This window comes from Anomaloglossus baeobatrachus, chromosome 2, assembly GCF_048569485.1.
Source record: "Anomaloglossus baeobatrachus isolate aAnoBae1 chromosome 2, aAnoBae1.hap1, whole genome shotgun sequence".
In the NCBI taxonomy this organism is placed as follows: Eukaryota; Metazoa; Chordata; class Amphibia; order Anura; family Aromobatidae; genus Anomaloglossus; species Anomaloglossus baeobatrachus.
In genome coordinates this window covers 9,519,526-9,541,108 of record NC_134354.1, presented here as the reverse complement: position 1 = coordinate 9,541,108, position 21,583 = coordinate 9,519,526, and the positions used below count along the sequence as shown (strand labels likewise).

Here is a 21,583-nt window from a genome sequence, read left to right as displayed (position 1 = left end):
ACCACGAACTGTCCTCACTACAGAAGCCTCCAAACCACAGCTCCAGCCCCACCAGACCACTGCAGAGGACAGGGACCCCCAATCACAGCCCTGATAGATCCACCAGGAAATCCACCCAAAAACTAATCTTAACCATCCACTAATAATCCCCAAGCACTAATCCTAACCATCCACTACTAATACCCAACCACTAATCCTAACCATCCACTAATAATCCCCAACCACTAATCCTAACCATCCACTACTAATACCCAACCACTAATCCTAACCATCCACTAATAATCACCAACCACTAGTCCTAACCATCCACTAATAATCCCCAACCACTAATCCTAACCATCCACTACTAATACCCAACCACTAATCCTAACCATCCACTAATAATCACCAACCACTAGTCCTAACCATCCACTAATAATCCCCAACCACTAATCCTAACCATCCACTAATAATCCCCAACCACTAATCCTAACCATCCACTACTAATACCCAACCACTAATCCTAACCATCCACTAATAATACCCAACCACTAGTCCTAACCAACCACAAATTTTTCCTAACCACTAATCCTACCCAAAAAATCCTCCTCAACCACTAATCCTAACTAACCACTAATCCTACCCAACCAAAACCCCTCTCCAACCACTAATCCTCCCCAGTCACAAATCACAACCACTAATCCTCAACAACTAAGGGCGGCTTTGCACGTTGCAACATCGCACGTGCGATGTCGGTGGGATCAAATCGAAAATGACGCACATCCAGCGTCACTTTCGAGATCGTAGTGTGTAAATTCTAGATGATACGATAAACGAGCGCAAAAGCGTCGTTATCGTATCATCGTTGCAAGCTCCGACTTTCCCATAATTTTGCTGCAGCGATGGTACGATGCTGTTCCTCGCTCCTGCGGCAGCACACATCGCTGTGTGTTACGCCGCAGGAGCGAGGAACTTCACCTTACCTGCCGCCGGCGGCTATACGGAAGGAAGGAGGTGGGCGGGATGTTTACATCCTGCTCATCTCCGCCCCTCCGCCGCTATTGGCCGCCTGCCGTGTGACGCCGCACGACCCACCCCCTTAGGAAGGAGGCGGGTCGCCGGCCAGAGCAACGGTCGCAGGGCACGTGAGTGCATGTGAAGCTGGCGTAGCGATTATTTTCGCTACGCCAGCTACCACAAGATATCGTACCTGCGACGGGGGCGGGGACTATCGCGTGCGACATCGTAGCATCGGCTTGCGATGTCGCAACGTGCAAAGCCCGCCTAACTCTCCCCAACCACAAATCCTCCCAGCCATAAAACCTCCCCAACCACTACCCGCTCTCAACTACTACTCTGCAAGTACAACCCAAAGAACTGTCCTGCGACTATTGCCCTATAAATAAAATACATTACTTCCCTCCTTCACATAGTGTCCTTTGACCATAATCCTACAACTACCGTGCTACAACCATTATTCTTCACTAAACATCCAACAACTACCGTGCTACAGCCATTATTCGTCACCAGCCATCCTACAACTACCGAGCTACAACCATTATTCTTCACCATCCATCCTACAACTACCGAGCTACAACCATTATTCTTCACCAACCGTCCTACAACTACCGTGCTACAACCATTATTCTTCACCAGCCATCCTACAACTACCGTGCTACAACTATTATTCGTCACCAGCCATCCTACAACTACCGAGCTACAACCATTATTCTTCACCAGCCATCCTACAACTACCGTGCTACAACCATTATTCTTCACCAGCCATCCTACAACTACCGTGCTACAGCCATTATTCGTCACCAGCCATCCTACAACTACCGAGCTACAACCATTATTCTTCACCAACCATCCTACAACTACTGTGCTACAACCATTATTCTTCACCAGCCATCCTACAACTACCGAGCTACAACCATTATTCTTCACTAAACATCCAACAACTACCGTGCTACAACCATTATTCTTCACCATCCATCCTACAACTACCGAGCTACAACCATTATACTTCACCAGCCATCCTACAACTACCGAGCTACAACCATTATTCTTCACTAAACATCCAACAACTACCGTGCTACAACCATTATTCTTCACCATCCATCCTACAACTACCGAGCTACAACCATTATTCTTCACCAACCATCCTACAACTACTGTGCTACAACCATTATTCTTCACCAGCCATCCTACAACTACCGAGCTACAACCATTATTCTTCACTAAACATCCAACAACTACCGTGCTACAGCCATTATTCTTCACCATCCATCCTACAACTACCGTGCTACAACCATTATTCTTCACCATCCATCCTACAACTACCGAGCTACAACCATTATTCTTCACTAAACATCCAACAACTACCGTGCTACAACCATTATTCTTCACCATCCATCCTACAACTACCGTGCTACAACCATTATTCTTCACTAAACATCCAACAACTACCGTGCTACAACCATTATTCTTCACCATCCATCCTACAACTACCGTGCTACAACCATTATTCTTCACCATCCATCCTACAACTACCGTGCTACAACCATTATTCTTCACCAACCGTCCTACAACTACCGTGCTACAACCATTAGACTTCATCACCCATCCTACAACTACCGTGCTACAACCATTATTCTTCACCAACCATCCTACAACTACCGTGCTACAACCATTATTCTTCACCATCCATCCTACAACTACCGTGCTACAACCATTATTCTTCACCATCCATCCTACAACTACCGTGCTACAACCATTATTCTTCACCAACCATCCTACAACTACCGTGCTACAACCATTATTCTTCACCAACCATCCTACAACTACCGTGCTACAACCATTATTCTTCACCAGCCATCCTACAACTACCGTGCTACAGCCATTAGACTTCACCATCCATCCTACAACTACCGTGCTACAGCCATTAGACTTCACCATCCATCCTACAACTACCGAGCAACAACAATTATTCTTCACCATCCATCCTACAACTACCGTGCTACAACCATTATTCTTCACCATCCATACTACAACTACCGTGCTACAGCCATTAGACTTCACCATCCATCCTACAACTACCGTGCTACAACCATTATTCTTCACCATCCATCCTACAACTACCGTGCTACAACCATTATTCTTCACCAGCCATCCTATAACTACCGTGCTACAGCCATTAGACTTCACCATCCATCCTACAACTACCGTGCTACAACCATTATTCTTCACCAGCCATCCTACAACTACCGAGCTACAACAATTATTCATCACCAGCCATCCTACAACTACCGAGCTACAACAATTATTCTTCACCATCCATCCTACAACTACCGAGCAACAACAATTATTCTTCACCATCCATCCTACAACTACCGTGCTACAACCATTATTCTTCACCATCCATACTACAACTACCGTGCTACAGCCATTAGACTTCACCATCCATCCTACAACTACCGTGCTACAACCATTATTCTTCACCATCCATCCTACAACTACCGTGCTACAACCATTATTCTTCACCAGCCATCCTATAACTACCGTGCTACAACCATTATTCTTCACCAGCCATCCTACAACTACCGTGCTACAACCATTAGGCTTCACCAACCATCCTACAACTACCGTGCTACAACCATTATTCTTCACCATCCATCCTACAACTACCGTGCTACAACCATTATTCTTCACCAGCCTTCCTACAACTACCATGCTACAACCATTAGGCTTCACCAACCATCCTACAACTACCGTGCTACAACCATTATTCTTCACCAGCCATCCTACAACTACCATGCTACAACCATTAGGCTTCACCAACCATCCTACAACTACCGTGCTACAACCATTATTCTTCACCAACCGTCCTACAACTACCGTGCTACAACCATTATTCTTCACCAACCATCCTACAACTACCGTGCTACAACCATTATTCTTCACCAACCGTCCTACAACTACCGTGCTACAACCATTATTCTTCACCAACCGTCCTACAACTACCGTGCTACAACCATTATTCTTCACCATCCATCCTACAACTACCGTGCTACAACCATTATTCTTCACCATCCATCCTACAACTACCGTGCTACAACCATTATTCTTCACCATCCATCCTACAACTACCGTGCTACAACCATTATTCTTCACCAACCATCCTACAACTACCGTGCTACAACCATTATTCTTCACCAGCCATCCTACAACTACCGTGCTACAACCATTATTCTTCACCAACCATCCTACAACTACCGTGCTACAACCATTATTCTTCACCAACCATCCTACAACTACCGTGCTACAACCATTATTCTTCACCAGCCATCCTACAACTACCGTGCTACAACCATTAGGCTTCACCAACCATCCTACAACTACCGTGCTACAACCATTATTCTTCACCAACCGTCCTACAACTACCGTGCTACAACCATTATTCTTCACCAACCATCCGACAACTACCGTGCTACAACCATTATTCTTCACCAACCATCCTACAACTACCGTGCTACAACCATTATTCTTCACCAGCCATCCTACAACTACCGTGCTACAACCATTAGGCTTCACCAACCATCCTACAACTACCGTGCTACAACCATTATTCTTCACCAACCGTCCTACAACTACCGTGCTACAACCATTATTCTTCACCAACCATCCTACAACTACCGTGCTACAACCATTATTCTTCACCAACCATCCTACAACTACCGTGCTACAACCATTATTCTTCACCAACCGTCCTACAACTACCGTGCTACAACCATTATTCTTCACCAACCATCCTACAACTACCGTGCTACAACCATTATTCTTCACCAGCCATCCTACAACTACCGTGCTACAACCATTAGGCTTCACCAACCATCCTACAACTACCGTGCTACAACCATTATTCTTCACCAACCGTCCTACAACTACCGTGCTACAACCATTATTCTTCACCAACCATCCTACAACTACCGTGCTACAACCATTATTCTTCACCAACCGTCCTACAACTACCGTGCTACAACCATTAGACTTCATCACCCATCCTACAACTACCGTGCTACAACCATTATTCTTCACCATCCATCCTACAACTACCGTGCTACAACCATTATTCTTTACCAACCATCCTACAACTACCGTGCTACAACCATTATTCTTCACCAGCCATCCTACAACTACCGTGCTACAGCCATTAGACTTCACCATCCATCCTACAACTACCGTGCTACAACCATTATTCTTCACCAGCCATCCTATAACTACCGAGCTACAACAATTATTCTTCACCATCCATCCTACAACTACCGTGCTACAACCATTGTTCTTCACCATCCATCCTACAACTACCGAGCTACAACAATTATTCTTCACCATCCATCCTACAACTACCGTGCTACAACCATTAGACTTCACCATCCATCCTACAACTACCGTGCTACAACCATTATTCTTCACCATCCATACTACAACTACCGTGCTACAACCATTATTCTTCACCAGCCATCCTACAACTACCGTGCTACAACCATTATTCTTCACCAGCCATCCTATAACTACCGTGCTACAACCATTATTCTTCACCAGCCATCCTACAACTACCGTGCTACAACCATTAGGCTTCACCATCCATCCTACAACTACCGTGCTACAACCATTATTCTTCACCAACCGTCCTACAACTACCGTGCTACAACCAATATTCTTCACCATCCATCCTACAACTACCGTGCTACAACCATTATTCTTCACCATCCATCCTACAACTACCGTGCTACAACCATTATTCTTCACCAGCCATCCTATAACTACCGTGCTACAACCATTATTCTTCACCAGCCATCCTACAACTACCGTGCTACAACCATTAGGCTTCACCAACCATCCTACAACTACCGTGCTACAACCATTATTCTTCACCAGCCATCCTACAACTACCGTGTTACAACCATTAGGCTTCACCAACCATCCTACAACTACCGTGCTACAACCATTATTCTTCACCAACCGTTCTACAACTACCGTGCTACAACCATTATTCTTCACCAACCATCCTACAACTACCGTGCTACAACCATTATTCTTCACCAACCATCCTACAACTACCGTGCTACAACCATTATTCTTCACCAGCCATCCTACAACTACCGTGCTACAACCATTATTCTTCACCAACCATCCTACAACTACCGTGCTACAACCATTATTCTTCACCAACCATCCTACAACTACCGTGCTACAACCATTATTCTTCACCAGCCATCCTACAACTACCGTGCTACAACCATTAGGCTTCACCAACCATCCTACAACTACCGTGCTACAACCATTATTCTTCACCAACCGTCCTACAACTACCGTGCTACAACCATTATTCTTCACCAACCATCCTACAACTATCGTGCTACAACCATTATTCTTCACCAACCATCCTACAACTACCATGCTACAACCATTATTCTTCACCAGCCATCCTACAACTACCGTGCTACAACCATTAAGCTTCACCAACCATCCTACAACTACCGTGCTACAACCATTATTCTTCACCAACCATCCTACAACTACCGTGCTACAACCATTATTCTTCACCAACCGTCCTACAACTACCGTGCTACAACCATTATTCTTCACCAACCATCCTACAACTACCGTGCTACAACCATTATTCTTCACCAACCATCCTACAACTACCGTGCTACAACCATTAGGCTTCACCAACCATCCTACAACTACCGTGCTACAACCATTATTCTTCACCAACCGTCCTACAACTACCGTGCGACAACCATTATTCTTCACCAACCATCCTACAACTACCGTGCTACAACCATTATTCTTCACCAGCCATCCTACAACTACCGTGCTACAACCATTAGGCTTCACCAACCATCCTACAACTACTGTGCTACAACCATTATTCTTCACCAACCGTCCTACAACTACCGTGCTACAACCATTATTCTTCACTAACCATCCTACAACTACCGTGCTACAACCATTAGGCTTCACCAACCGTCCTACAACTACCGTGCTACAACCATTAGGCTTCACCAACCATCCTACAACTACCGTGCTACAACCATTATTCTTCACCAACCGTCCTACAACTACCGTGCTACAACCATTATTCTTCACCAACCATCCTACAACTACCGTGCTACAACCATTATTCTTCACCAACCGTCCTACAACTACCGTGCTACAACCATTATTCTTCACCATCCATCCTACAACTACCGTGCTACAACCATTATTCTTCACCATCCATCCTACAACTACCGAGCTACAACCATTATTCTTCACCAACCATCCTACAACTACCGAGCTACAACAATTATTCTTCACCATCCATCCTACAACTACCGTGCTACAACCATTATTCTTCACCATCCATCCTACAACTACCGTGCTACAACCATTATTCTTCACCAACCATCCTACAACTACCGTGCTACAACCATTATTCTTCACCAACCGTCCTACAACTACCGTGCTACAACAATTATTCTTCACCATCCATCCTACAACTACCGTGCTACAACCATTATTCTTCACCATCCATCCTACAACTACCGAGCTACAACCATTATTCTTCACCAACCATCCTACAACTACCGAGCTACAACAATTATTCTTCACCATCCATCCTACAACTACCGTGCTACAACCATTATTCTTCACCATCCATCCTACAACTACCGAGCTACAACCATTATTCTTCACCAACCATCCTACAACTACCGAGCTACAACAATTATTCTTCACCATCCATCCTACAACTACCGTGCTACAACCATTATTCTTCACCAACCGTCCTACAACTACCGTGCTACAACCATTATTCTTCACCAACCATCCTACAACTACCGTGCTACAACCATTATTCTTCACCAACCATCCTACAACTACCGTGCTACAGCCATTATTCTTCACCATCCATCCTACAACTACCGTGCTACAACCATTATTCTTCACCAGCCATCCTACAACTACCGTGCTACAACCATTATTCTTCACCAACCATCCTACAAATACCGTGCTACAGCCATTATTCTTCACCATCCATCTTACAACTACTGTGCTACAACCATTATTCTTCACCAGCCATCCTACAACTACCGTGCTACAACCATTATTCTTCACCAACCATCCTACAACTACCGTGCTACAACCATTATTCTTCACCAGCCATCCTACAACTACCGTGCTACAACCATTATTCTTCACCATCCATCCTACAACTACCGTGCTACAACCATTATTCTTCACCAGCCATCCTACAACTACCGTGCTACAACCATTATTCTTCACCAACCATCCTACAACTACCGTGCTACAACCATTATTCTTCACCAGCCATCCTACAACTACCGTGCTACAACCATTAGGCTTCACCAACCATCCTACAACTACCGTGCTACAACCATTATTCTTCACCAACCGTCCTACAACTACCGTGCTACAACCATTATTCTTCACCAACCATCCTACAACTACCGTGCTACAACCATTATTCTTCACCAACCGTCCTACAACTACCGTGCTACAACCATTAGACTTCATCACCCATCCTACAACTACCGTGCTACAACCATTATTCTTCACCAGCCATCCTATAACTACCGTGGTACAACCATTAGGCTTCACCAACCATCCTACAAATACCGTGCTACAACCATTATTCTTCACCATCCATCCTACAACTACCGTGCTACAACCATTATTCTTCACCAACCATCCTACAACTACCGTGCTACAACCATTATTCTTCACCAACCATCCTACAACTACCGTGCTACAACCATTATTCTTCACCAACCATCCTACAACTACCGTGCTACAACCATTATTCTTCACCAACCATCCTACAACTACCGTGCTACAACCATTATTCTTCACCATCCATCCTACAACTACCGTGCTACAACAATTATTCGTCACCATCCATCCTACAACTACCATGCTACAACCATTATTCTTCACCAACCGTCCTACAACTACCGTGCTACAACCATTAGGCTTCACCAACCATCCTACAACTACCGTGCTACAACCATTATTCTTCACCATCCATCCTACAACTACCGTGCTACAACCATTATTCTTCACCAGCCATCCTACAACTACCGTGCTACAACCATTATTCTTCACCATCCATCCTACAACTACCGTGCTACAACCATTATTCTTCACCAGCCATCCTACAACTACCGTGCTACAACCATTATTCTTCACCAACCATCCTACAACTACCGTGCTACAACCATTATTCTTCACCAGCCATCCTACAACTACCGTGCTACAACCATTAGGCTTCACCAACCATCCTACAACTACCGTGCTACAACCATTATTCTTCACCAACCGTCCTACAACTACCGTGCTACAACCATTATTCTTCACCAACCATCCTACAACTACCGTGCTACAACCATTATTCTTCACCAACCGTCCTACAACTACCGTGCTACAACCATTAGACTTCATCACCCATCCTACAACTACCGTGCTACAACCATTATTCTTCACCAGCCATCCTATAACTACCGTGGTACAACCATTAGGCTTCACCAACCATCCTACAAATACCGTGCTACAACCATTATTCTTCACCATCCATCCTACAACTACCGTGCTACAACCATTATTCTTCACCACCCATCCTACAACTACCGTGCTACAACCATTATTCTTCACCAACCATCCTACAACTACCGTGCTACAACCATTATTCTTCACCAACCATCCTACAACTACCGTGCTACAACCATTATTCTTCACCAACCATCCTACAACTACCGTGCTACAACCATTATTCTTCACCAACCATCCTACAACTACCGTGCTACAACCATTATTCTTCACCATCCATCCTACAACTACCGTGCTACAACAATTATTCGTCACCATCCATCCTACAACTACCATGCTACAACCATTATTCTTCACCAACCGTCCTACAACTACCGTGCTACAACCATTAGGCTTCACCAACCATCCTACAACTACCGTGCTACAACCATTATTCTTCACCATCCATCCTACAACTACCGTGCTACAACCATTATTCTTCACCATCCATCCTACAACTACCGTGCTACAACCATTATTCTTCACCATCCATCCTACAACTACCGTGCTACAACCATTATTCTTCACCAACCATCCTACAACTACCGTTCTACAACCATTATTCTTCACCATCCATCCTACAACTACCGTGCTACAACAATTATTCGTCACCATCCATCCTACAACTACCGTGCTACAACCATTATTCTTCACCAACCGTCCTACAACTACCGTGCTACAACCATTATTCTTCACCAACCGTCCTACAACTACCGTGCTACAACCATTATTCTTCACCAACCGTCCTACAACTACCGTGCTACAACCATTATTCTTCACCAACCATGCTACAACTACCGTGCTACAACCATTATTCTTCACCAACCGTCCTACAACTACCGTGCTACAACCATTATTCTTCACCAACCATCCTACAACTACCGTGCTACAACCATTATTCTTCACCAACCATCCTACAACTACCGTGCTACAACCATTATTCTTCACCAACCGTCCTACAACTACCATGCTACAACCATTATTCTTCACCAACCATCCTACAACTACCGTGCTACAACCATTATTCTTCACCAACCGTCCTACAACTACCATGCTACAACCATTATTCTTCACCACCCATCCTACAACTACCGAGCTACAACCATTATTCTTCACCAACCATCCTACAACTACCGTGCTACAACCATTATTCTTCACCAACCATCCTACAACTACCGTGCTACAACCATTATTCTTCACCATCCATCCTACAACTACCGTGCTACATCAGACGACCAAGTCCCTTTAACCATCCATCCTTCCCCTGCATCATCATCCATTAATACCGCACCACTATGTCTTACAGATGCTATTTACCATGCATATTACTATACTGCGGAGGGAGAACGCAGGGAAGATTTTGCCCTTTTAGTATTTTAGGATGTGAGAAACATCGGTGAGGTAAGATTCCGTCTTTGTAATGAGCTTCTGCACCTGTGTCCCCATGATAACACTTCCTGGCAGCTCAGAATTATAAAACAAGCTCTGGGCATTGAAGGAAAGTAATAATCTGGTATTAGATCAGTTTTATCTGTGCCCTATGGGGGCAGAACACAGAGGCAGTAGGTGTTGTCATAGGGGCAGGAGCGCATAGAATTCTGGTCATTTTTACCCTTAATTATCCAGGACCGGAGTACATTAGATTACATGAATCTTCTGCTGGTTCTCCTTCTTGGCAGCGGAGCACTATTCACCGGTTCCGGGTGTCGTCCGGTTGCGGTGCTCATGGGTCTCGTGTCGTCGTGGTCATCCCCAGTCACCGGCATAACATGGACAGGTTTTTAACACTGTGTTAGACTACGTGTATCACAGAGGATTGTCTAGACTGGATACAATGTAACAAACCCTCAGCTGTGACAACACGACAAGTTGGCGATGATTTTTTTTAGCTCCCGGACGTAACCAAGAATGTTTCAATTTACTGACAGAAAGCAGAGATTTAGACAAGGAATTCATATACGTCTTTGTACAGTCTCCAAGAAAGTTCAGAGCACATTGTGGCTGCACACTGACCGTGATCAGAGCATATTGTGGGTGCACACTGACCGTGATCAGAGCATATTGTGGGTGCACACTGACCGTGATCAGAGCATATTGTGGGTGCACACTGACCATGATGGGAGCATATTGTGGGTGCACACTGACCGTGATCAGAGCATTTTGTGGGTGCACACTCACCATGATCAGAGCATATTGTGGGTGCACACTGACCGTGATCAGAGCATCTTGTGGGTGCTCACTGACCGTGATCAGAGCATTTTGTGGGTGCACACTGACCGTGATCAGAGCATATTGTGGGTGCACACTGACCGTGATCAGAGCATATTGTGGGTGCACACTGACCGTGATCAGAGCATATTGTGGGTGCACACTGACCGTGATCAGAGCATATTGTGGGTGCACACTGACCGTGATCAGAGCATATTGTGGGTGCACACTGACCATGATCAGAGGATATTGTGGGTGCACACTGACCGTGATCAGAGCATATTGTGGGTGCACACTGACCATGATCAGAGCATATTGTGGGTGCACACTGACCGTGATCAGAGCATATTGTGGGTGCACACTGACCATGATCAGAGCATATTGTGGGTGCACACTGACCGTGATCAGAGCACATTGTGGGTGCACACTAACCGTGATCAGAGCATATTGTGGGTGCACACTGACCGTGATCAGAGCATATTGTGGGTGCACACTGACCATGATCAGAGCTTATTGTGGCTGCACACTGACCATGATCAGAGCATATTGTGGGTGCACACTGACCATGATCAGAGCATATTGTGGGTGCACACTGACCATGATCAGAGCATATTGTGGGTGCACACTGACCATGATTAGAGCTTATTGTGGGTGCACACTGACCATGATCAGAGCATATTGTGGGTGCACACTGACCATGATCAGAGCATATTGTGGGTGCACACTGACCATGATCAGAGCATATTGTGGGTGCACACTGACTGTGATCAGAGCATATTGTGGGTGCACACTGACCGAGATCAGAGCATATTGTGGGTGCACACTGACCATGATCAGAGCATATTGTGGGTGCACACTGACCATGATCAGAGCATATTGTGGGTGCACACTGACCATGATCAGAGCATATTGTGGGTGCACACTGACCATGATCAGAGCATATTGTGGGTGCACACTGACCATGATCAGAGCATATTGTGGGTGCACACTGACCATGATTAGAGCTTATTGTGGGTGCACACTGACCATGATTAGAGCTTATTGTGGGTGCACACTGACCATGATCGGAGCATATTGTGGGTGCACACTGACCATGATCAGAGCATATTGTGGGTGCACCCAGACCATGATCAGAGCATATTGTGGGTGCACCCAGACCATGATCAGAGCACATTGTGGGTGCACACTCACCATGATCGGAGCATATTGTGGGTGCACACTGACCATGATCAGAGCATATTGTGGGTGCACACTGACCATGATCAGAGCATATTGTGGGTGCACACTGACCATGATCGGAGCATATTGTGGGTGCACACTGACCATGATCAGAGCATATTGTGGGTGCACACTGACCATGATCAGAGCATATTGTGGGTGCACACTGACCATGATTAGAGCTTATTGTGGGTGCACACTGACCATGATCAGAGCATATTGTGGGTGCACACAGACCATGATCAGAGCACACATTGTGGGTGCACACTCACCATGATCAGAGCATATTGTGGGTGCACACTGACCATGATCGGAGCATATTGTGGGTGCACACTGACCATGATCAGAGCATATTGTGGCTGCACACTGACCATGATCAGAGCACACATTGTGGGTGCACACTCACCATGATCAGAGCATATTGTGGGTGCACACTGACCATGATCAGAGAATATTGTGGGTGCACACTGACCATGATCAGAGCATATTGTGGGTGCACACTGACCATGATCAGAGAATATTGTGGGTGCACACTGACCATGATCAGAGCATATTGTGGGTGCACACTGACCATGATCAGACCACATTGTGGGTGCACACTGACCATGATCAGAGCATATTGTGGGTGCACACTGACCATGATCGGAGCATATTGTGGGTGCACACTGACCATGATCACAGCATATTGTGGGTGCACACTGACCATGATCAGAGCATATTGTGGGTGCACACTGACCATGATCAGAGCATATTGTGGGTGCACACTGACCATGATCAGAGCATATTGTGGGTGCACACTGACCATGATCAGAGCATATTGTGGCTGCACACTGACCATGATCAGAGCACACATTGTGGGTGCACACTCACCATGATCAGAGCATATTGTGGGTGCACACTGACCATGATCAGAGAATATTGTGGGTGCACACTAACCATGATCAGAGCATATTGTGGGTGCACACTGACCATGATCAGAGCATATTGTGGGTGCACACTGACCATGATCAGAGCATATTGTGGGTGCACACTGACCATGATCAGAGCATATTGTGGCTGCACACTGACCATGATCAGAGCACACATTGTGGGTGCACACTCACCATGATCAGAGCATATTGTGGGTGCACACTGACCATGATCAGAGAATATTGTGGGTGCACACTAACCATGATCAGAGCATATTGTGGGTGCACACTGACCATGATCAGAGCATATTGTGGGTGCACACTGACCATGATCAGAGCATATTGTGGCTGCACACTGACCATGATCGGAGCATATTGTGGGTGCACACTGACCATGATCAGAGCATATTGTGGGTGCACACTGACCATGATCAGAGCATATTGTGGGTGCACACTGACCATGATCAGAGCATATTGTGGGTGCACACTGACCATGATCAGAGCATATTGTGGGTGCACACTGACCATGATCAGAGCATATTGTGGCTGCACACTGACCATGATCAGAGCACACATTGTGGGTGCACACTCACCATGATCAGAGCATATTGTGGGTGCACACTGACCATGATCAGAGAATATTGTGGGTGCACACTGACCATGATCAGAGCATATTGTGGGTGCACACTGACCATGATCAGAGCATATTGTGGGTGCACACTGACCATGATCAGAGCATATTGTGGCTGCACACTGACCATGATCAGAGCACACATTGTGGGTGCACACTCACCATGATCAGAGCATATTGTGGGTGCACACTGACCATGATCAGAGAATATTGTGGGTGCACACTGACCATGATCAGAGCATATTGTGGGTGCACACTGACCATGATCAGAGCATATTGTGGGTGCACACTGACCATGATCAAACCACATTGTGGGTGCACACTGACCATGATCAGAGCATATTGTGGGTGCACACTGACCATGATCGGAGCATATTGTGGGTGCACACTGACCATGATCAGAGCATATTGAGGGTGCACACTGACCATGATCAGAGCATATTGTGGGTGCACACTGACCATGATCAGAGCATATTGTGGGTGCACACTGACCATGATCAGAGCATATTGTGGGTGCACACTGACCATGATTAGAGCTTATTGTGGGTGCACACTGACCATGATCAGAGCACATTGTGGGTGCACACTGACCGTGATCAGAGCACATTGCGGGTGCACACTGACCGTGATCAGAGCATATTGTGGGTGCACACTGACCATGATCAGAGCATATTGTGGCTGCACACTGACCATGATCAGAGCACATTGTGGGTGCACACTGACCATGATTAGAGCTTATTGTGGGTGCACACTGACCGTGATCAGAGCATATTGTGGGTGCACACTGACCGTGATCAGAGCATATTGTGGGTGCACACTGACCATGATCAGAGCATATTGTGGGTGCACACTGACCATAATCAGAGCATATTGTGGGTGCACACTGACCATGATTAGAGCTTATTGTGGGTGCACACTGACCATGATCAGAGCTTATTGTGGGTGCACACTGACCGTGATCAGAGTATATAGTGGGTGCACACTGACCATGATCAGAGCATATTGTGGGTGCACACTGACCATGATCAGAGCATATTGTGGGTGCACACTGACCGTGATCAGAGCATATTGTGGGTGCACACTGACCATGATCAGAGCATATTGTGGGTGCACACTGACCATGATGAGAGCATATTGTGGGTGCACACTGACCGTGATCAGAGCATATTGTGGGTGCACACTGACCGTGATCAGAGCATATTGTGGGTGCACACTGACCGTGATCAGAGCATTTTGTGGGTGCACACTCACCGTGATCAGAGCATATTGTGGGTGCACACTGACCGTGATCAGAGCATCTTGTGGGTGCTCACTGACCGTGATCAGAGCATTTTGTGGGTGCACACTGACCGTGATCAGAGCATATTGTGGGTGCACACTGACCGTGATCAGAGCATATTGTGGGTGCACACTGACCGTGATCAGAGCATATTGTGGGTGCACACTGACCGTGATCAGAGCATATTGTGGGTGCACACTGACCGTGATCAGAGCATATTGTGGGTGCACACTGACCATGATCAGAGGATATTGTGGGTGCACACTGACCGTGATCAGAGCATATTGTGGGTGCACACTGACCATGATCAGAGCATATTGTGGGTGCACACTGACCGTGATCAGAGCATATTGTGGGTGCACACTGACCATGATCAGAGCATATTGTGGGTGCACACTGACCATGATCAGAGCATATTGTGGGTGCACACTGACCGTGATCAGAGCACATTGTGGGTGCACACTAACCGTGATCAGAGCATATTGTGGGTGGACACTGACCGTGATCAGAGCATATTGTGGGTGCACACTGACCGTGATCAGAGCTTATTGTGGCTGCACACTGACCATGATCAGAGCATATTGTGGGTGCACACTGACCATGATCAGAGCATATTGTGGGTGCACACTGACCATGATCAGAGCATATTGTGGGTGCACACTGACCATGATTAGAGCTTATTGTGGGTGCACACTGACCATGATCAGAGCATATTGTGGGTGCACACTGACCATGATCAGAGCATATTGTGGGTGCACACTGACCATGATCAGAGCATATTGTGGGTGCACACTGACTGTGATCAGAGCATATTGTGGGTGCACACTGACCGAGATCAGAGCATATTGTGGGTGCACACTGACCATGATCAGAGCATATTGTGGGTGCACACTGACCATGATCAGAGCATATTGTGGGTGCACACTGACCATGATCAGAGCATATTGTGGGTGCACACTGACCATGATCAGAGCATATTGTGGGTGCACACTGACCATGATCAGAGCATATTGTGGGTGCACACTGACCATGATTAGAGCTTATTGTGGGTGCACACTGACCATGATTAGAGCTTATTGTGGGTGCACACTGACCATGATCGGAGCATATTGTGGGTGCACACTGACCATGATCAGAGCATATTGTGGGTGCACCCAGACCATGATCAGAGCATATTGTGGGTGCACCCAGACCATGATCAGAGCACATTGTGGGTGCACACTCACCATGATCGGAGCATATTGTGGGTGCACACTGACCATGATCAGAGCATATTGTGGGTGCACACTGACCATGATCAGAGCATATTGTGGGTGCACACTGACCATGATCGGAGCATATTGTGGGTGCACACTGACCATGATCAGAGCATATTGTGGGTGCACACTGACCATGATCAGAGCATATTGTGGGTGCACACTGACCATGATTAGAGCTTATTGTGGGTGCACACTGACCATGATCAGAGCATATTGTGGGTGCACACAGACCATGATCAGAGCACACATTATGGGTGCACACTCACCATGATCAGAGCATATTGTGGGTGCACACTGACCATGATCGGAGCATATTGTGGGTGCACACTGACCATGATCAGAGCATATTGTGGCTGCACACTGACCATGATCAGAGCACACATTGTGGGTGCACACTCACCATGATCAGAGCATATTGTGGGTGCACACTGACCATGATCAGAGAATATTGTGGGTGCACACTGACCATGATCAGAGCATATTGTGGGTGCACACTGACCATGATCAGAGAATATTGTGGGTGCACACTGACCATGATCAGAGCATATTGTGGGTGCACACTGACCATGATCAGACCACATTGTGGGTGCACACTGACCATGATCAGAGCATATTGTGGGTGCACACTGACCATGATCGGAACATATTGTGGGTGCACACTGACCATGATCAGAGCATATTGTGGGTGCACACTGACCATGATCAGAGCATATTGTGGGTGCACACTGACCATGATCAGAGCATATTGTGGGTGCACACTGACCATGATCAGAGCATATTGTGGGTGCACACTGACCATGATCAGAGCATATTGTGGCTGCACACTGGCCATGATCAGAGCACACATTGTGGGTGCACACTCACCATGATCAGAGCATATTGTGGGTGCACACTGACCATGATCAGAGAATATTGTGGGTGCAAACTAACCATGATCAGAGCATATTGTGGGTGCACACTGACCATGATCAGAGCATATTGTGGGTGCACACTGACCATGATCAGAGCATATTGTGGGTGCACACTGACCATGATCAGAGCATATTGTGGCTGCACACTGACCATGATCAGAGCACACATTGTGGGTGCACACTCACCATGATCAGAGCATATTGTGGGTGCACACTGACCATGATCAGAGAATATTGTGGGTGCACACTAACCATGATCAGAGCATATTGTGGGTGCACACTGACCATGATCAGAGCATATTGTGGGTGCACACTGACCATGATCAGAGCATATTGTGGCTGCACACTGACCATGATCGGAGCATATTGTGGGTGCACACTGACCATGATCAGAGCATATTGTGGGTGCACACTGACCATGATCAGAGCATATTGTGGGTGCACACTGACCATGATCAGAGCATATTGTGGGTGCACACTGACCATGATCAGAGCATATTGTGGGTGCACACTGACCATGATCAGAGCATATTGTGGCTGCACACTGACCATGATCAGAGCACACATTGTGGGTGCACACTCACCATGATCAGAGCATATTGTGGGTGCACACTGACCATGATCAGAGAATATTGTGGGTGCACACTGACCATGATCAGAGCATATTGTGGGTGCACACTGACCATGATCAGAGAATATTGTGGGTGCACACTGACCATGATCAGAGCATATTGTGGGTGCACACTGACCATGATCAGACCACATTGTGGGTGCACACTGACCATGATCAGAGCATATTGTGGGTGCACACTGACCATGATCGGAGCATATTGTGGGTGCACACTGACCATGATCAGAGCATATTGTGGGTGCACACTGACCATGATCAGAGCATATTGTGGGTGCACACTGACCATGATCAGAGCATATTGTGGGTGCACACTGACCATGATCAGAGCATATTGTGGGTGCACACTGACCATGATTAGAGCTTATTGTGGGTGCACACTGACCATGATCAGAGCACATTGTGGGTGCACACTGACCGTGATCAGAGCACATTGCGGGTGCACACTGACCGTGATCAGAGCATATTGTGGGTGCACACTGACCATGATCAGAGCATATTGTGGCTGCACACTGACCATGATCAGAGCACATTGTGGGTGCACACTGACCATGATTAGAGCTTATTGTGGGTGCACACTGACCGTGATCAGAGCATATTGTGGGTGCACACTGACCGTGATCAGAGCATATTATGGGTGCACACTGACCATGATCAGAGCATATTGTGGGTGCACACTGACCATGATCGGAGCATATTGTGGGTGCACACTGACCATGATCAGAGCATATTGTGGGTGCACACTGACCATGATCAGAGCATATTGTGGGTGCACACTGACCATGATCAGAGCATATTGTGGGTGCACACTGACCATGATCAGAGCATATTGTGGGTGCACACTGACCATGATCAGAGCATATTGTGGCTGCACACTGACCATGATCAGAGCACACATTGTGGGTGCACACTCACCATGATCAGAGCATATTGTGGGTGCACACTGACCATGATCAGAGAATATTGTGGGTGCAAACTAACCATGATCAGAGCATATTGTGGGTGCACACTGACCATGATCAGAGCATATTGTGGGTGCACACTGACCATGATCAGAGCATATTGTGGGTGCACACTGACCATGATCAGAGCATATTGTGGCTGCACACTGACCATGATCAGAGCACACATTGTGGGTGCACACTCACCATGATCAGAGCATATTGTGGGTGCACACTGACCATGATCAGAGCATATTGTGGCTGCACACTGACCATGATCAGAGCATATTGTGGGTGCACACTGACCATGATCAGAGAATATTGTGGGTGCACACTAACCATGATCAGAGCATATTGTGGGTGCACACTGACCATGATCAGAGCATATTGTGGGTGCACACTGACCATGATCAGAGCATATTGTGGCTGCACACTGACCATGATCGGAGCATATTGTGGGTGCACACTGACCATGATCAGAGCATATTGTGGGTGCACACTGACCATGATCAGAGCATATTGTGGGTGCACACTGACCATGATCAGAGCATATTGTGGGTGCACACTGACCATGATCAGAGCATATTGTGGGTGCACACTGACCATGATCAGAGCATATTGTGGCTGCACACTGACCATGATCAGAGCACACATTGTGGGTGCACACTCACCATGATCAGAGCATATTGTGGGTGCACACTGACCATGATCAGAGAATATTGTGGGTGCACACTGACCATGATCAGAGCATATTGTGGGTGCACACTGACCATGATCAGAGAATATTGTGGGTGCACACTGACCATGATCAGAGCATATTGTGGGTGCACACTGACCATGATCAGACCACATTGTGGGTGCACACTGACCATGATCAGAGCATATTGTGGGTGCACACTGACCATGATCGGAGCATATTGTGGGTGCACACTGACCATGATCAGAGCATATTGTGGGTGCACACTGACCATGATCAGAGCATATTGTGGGTGCACACTGACCATGATCAGAGCATATTGTGGGTGCACACTGACCATGATCAGAGCATATTGTGGGTGCACACTGACCATGATTAGAGCTTATTGTGGGTGCACACTGACCATGATCAGAGCACATTGTGGGTGCACACTGACCGTGATCAGAGCACATTGCGGGTGCACACTGACCGTGATCAGAGCATATTGTGGGTGCACACTGACCATGATCAGAGCATATTGTGGCTGCACACTGACCATGATCAGAGCACATTGTGGGTGCACACTGACCATGATTAGAGCTTATTGTGGGTGCACACTGACCGTGATCAGAGCATATTGTGGGTGCACACTGACCGTGATCAGAGCATATTGTGGGTGCACACTGACCATGATCAGAGCATATTGTGGGTGCACACTGACCATAATCAGAGCATATTGTGGGTGCACACTGACCATGATTAGAGCTTATTGTGGGTGCACACTGACCATGATCAGAGCTTATTGTGGGTGCACACTGACCGTGATCAGAGTATATAGTGGGTGCACACTGACCATGATCAGAGCATATTGTGGGTGCACACTGACCGTGATCAGAGCATATTGTGGGTGCACACTGACCGTGATCAGAGCATATTGTGGGTGCACACTGACCATGATCAGAGCATATTGTGGGTGCACACTGACCATGATGAGAGCATATTGTGGGTGCACACTGACCGTGATCAGAGCATTTTGTGGGTGCACACTGACCGTGATCAGAGCATCTTGTGGGTGCTCACTGCCCGTGATCAGAGCATTTTGTGGGTGCACACTGACCGTGATCAGAGCATATTGTGGGTGCACACTGACCGTGATCAGAGCATATTGTGGGTGCACACTGACCATGATTAGAGCTTATTGTGGGTGCACACTGACCATGATCAGAGCATATTGTGGGTGCACACTGACCGTGATCAGAGCATATTGTGGGTGCACACTGACCGTGATCAGAGC

At 46.7% G+C, this 21,583-nt stretch overlaps 1 protein-coding gene across 9 annotated transcripts in view; it reads right to left on the bottom strand.

Moving 5' to 3' along the window:
* Positions 1-21,583, bottom strand: part of STXBP5L (syntaxin binding protein 5L) — a 419,668-nt gene that overhangs the window by 7,649 nt on the left and 390,436 nt on the right. The window lies entirely within an intron of this gene.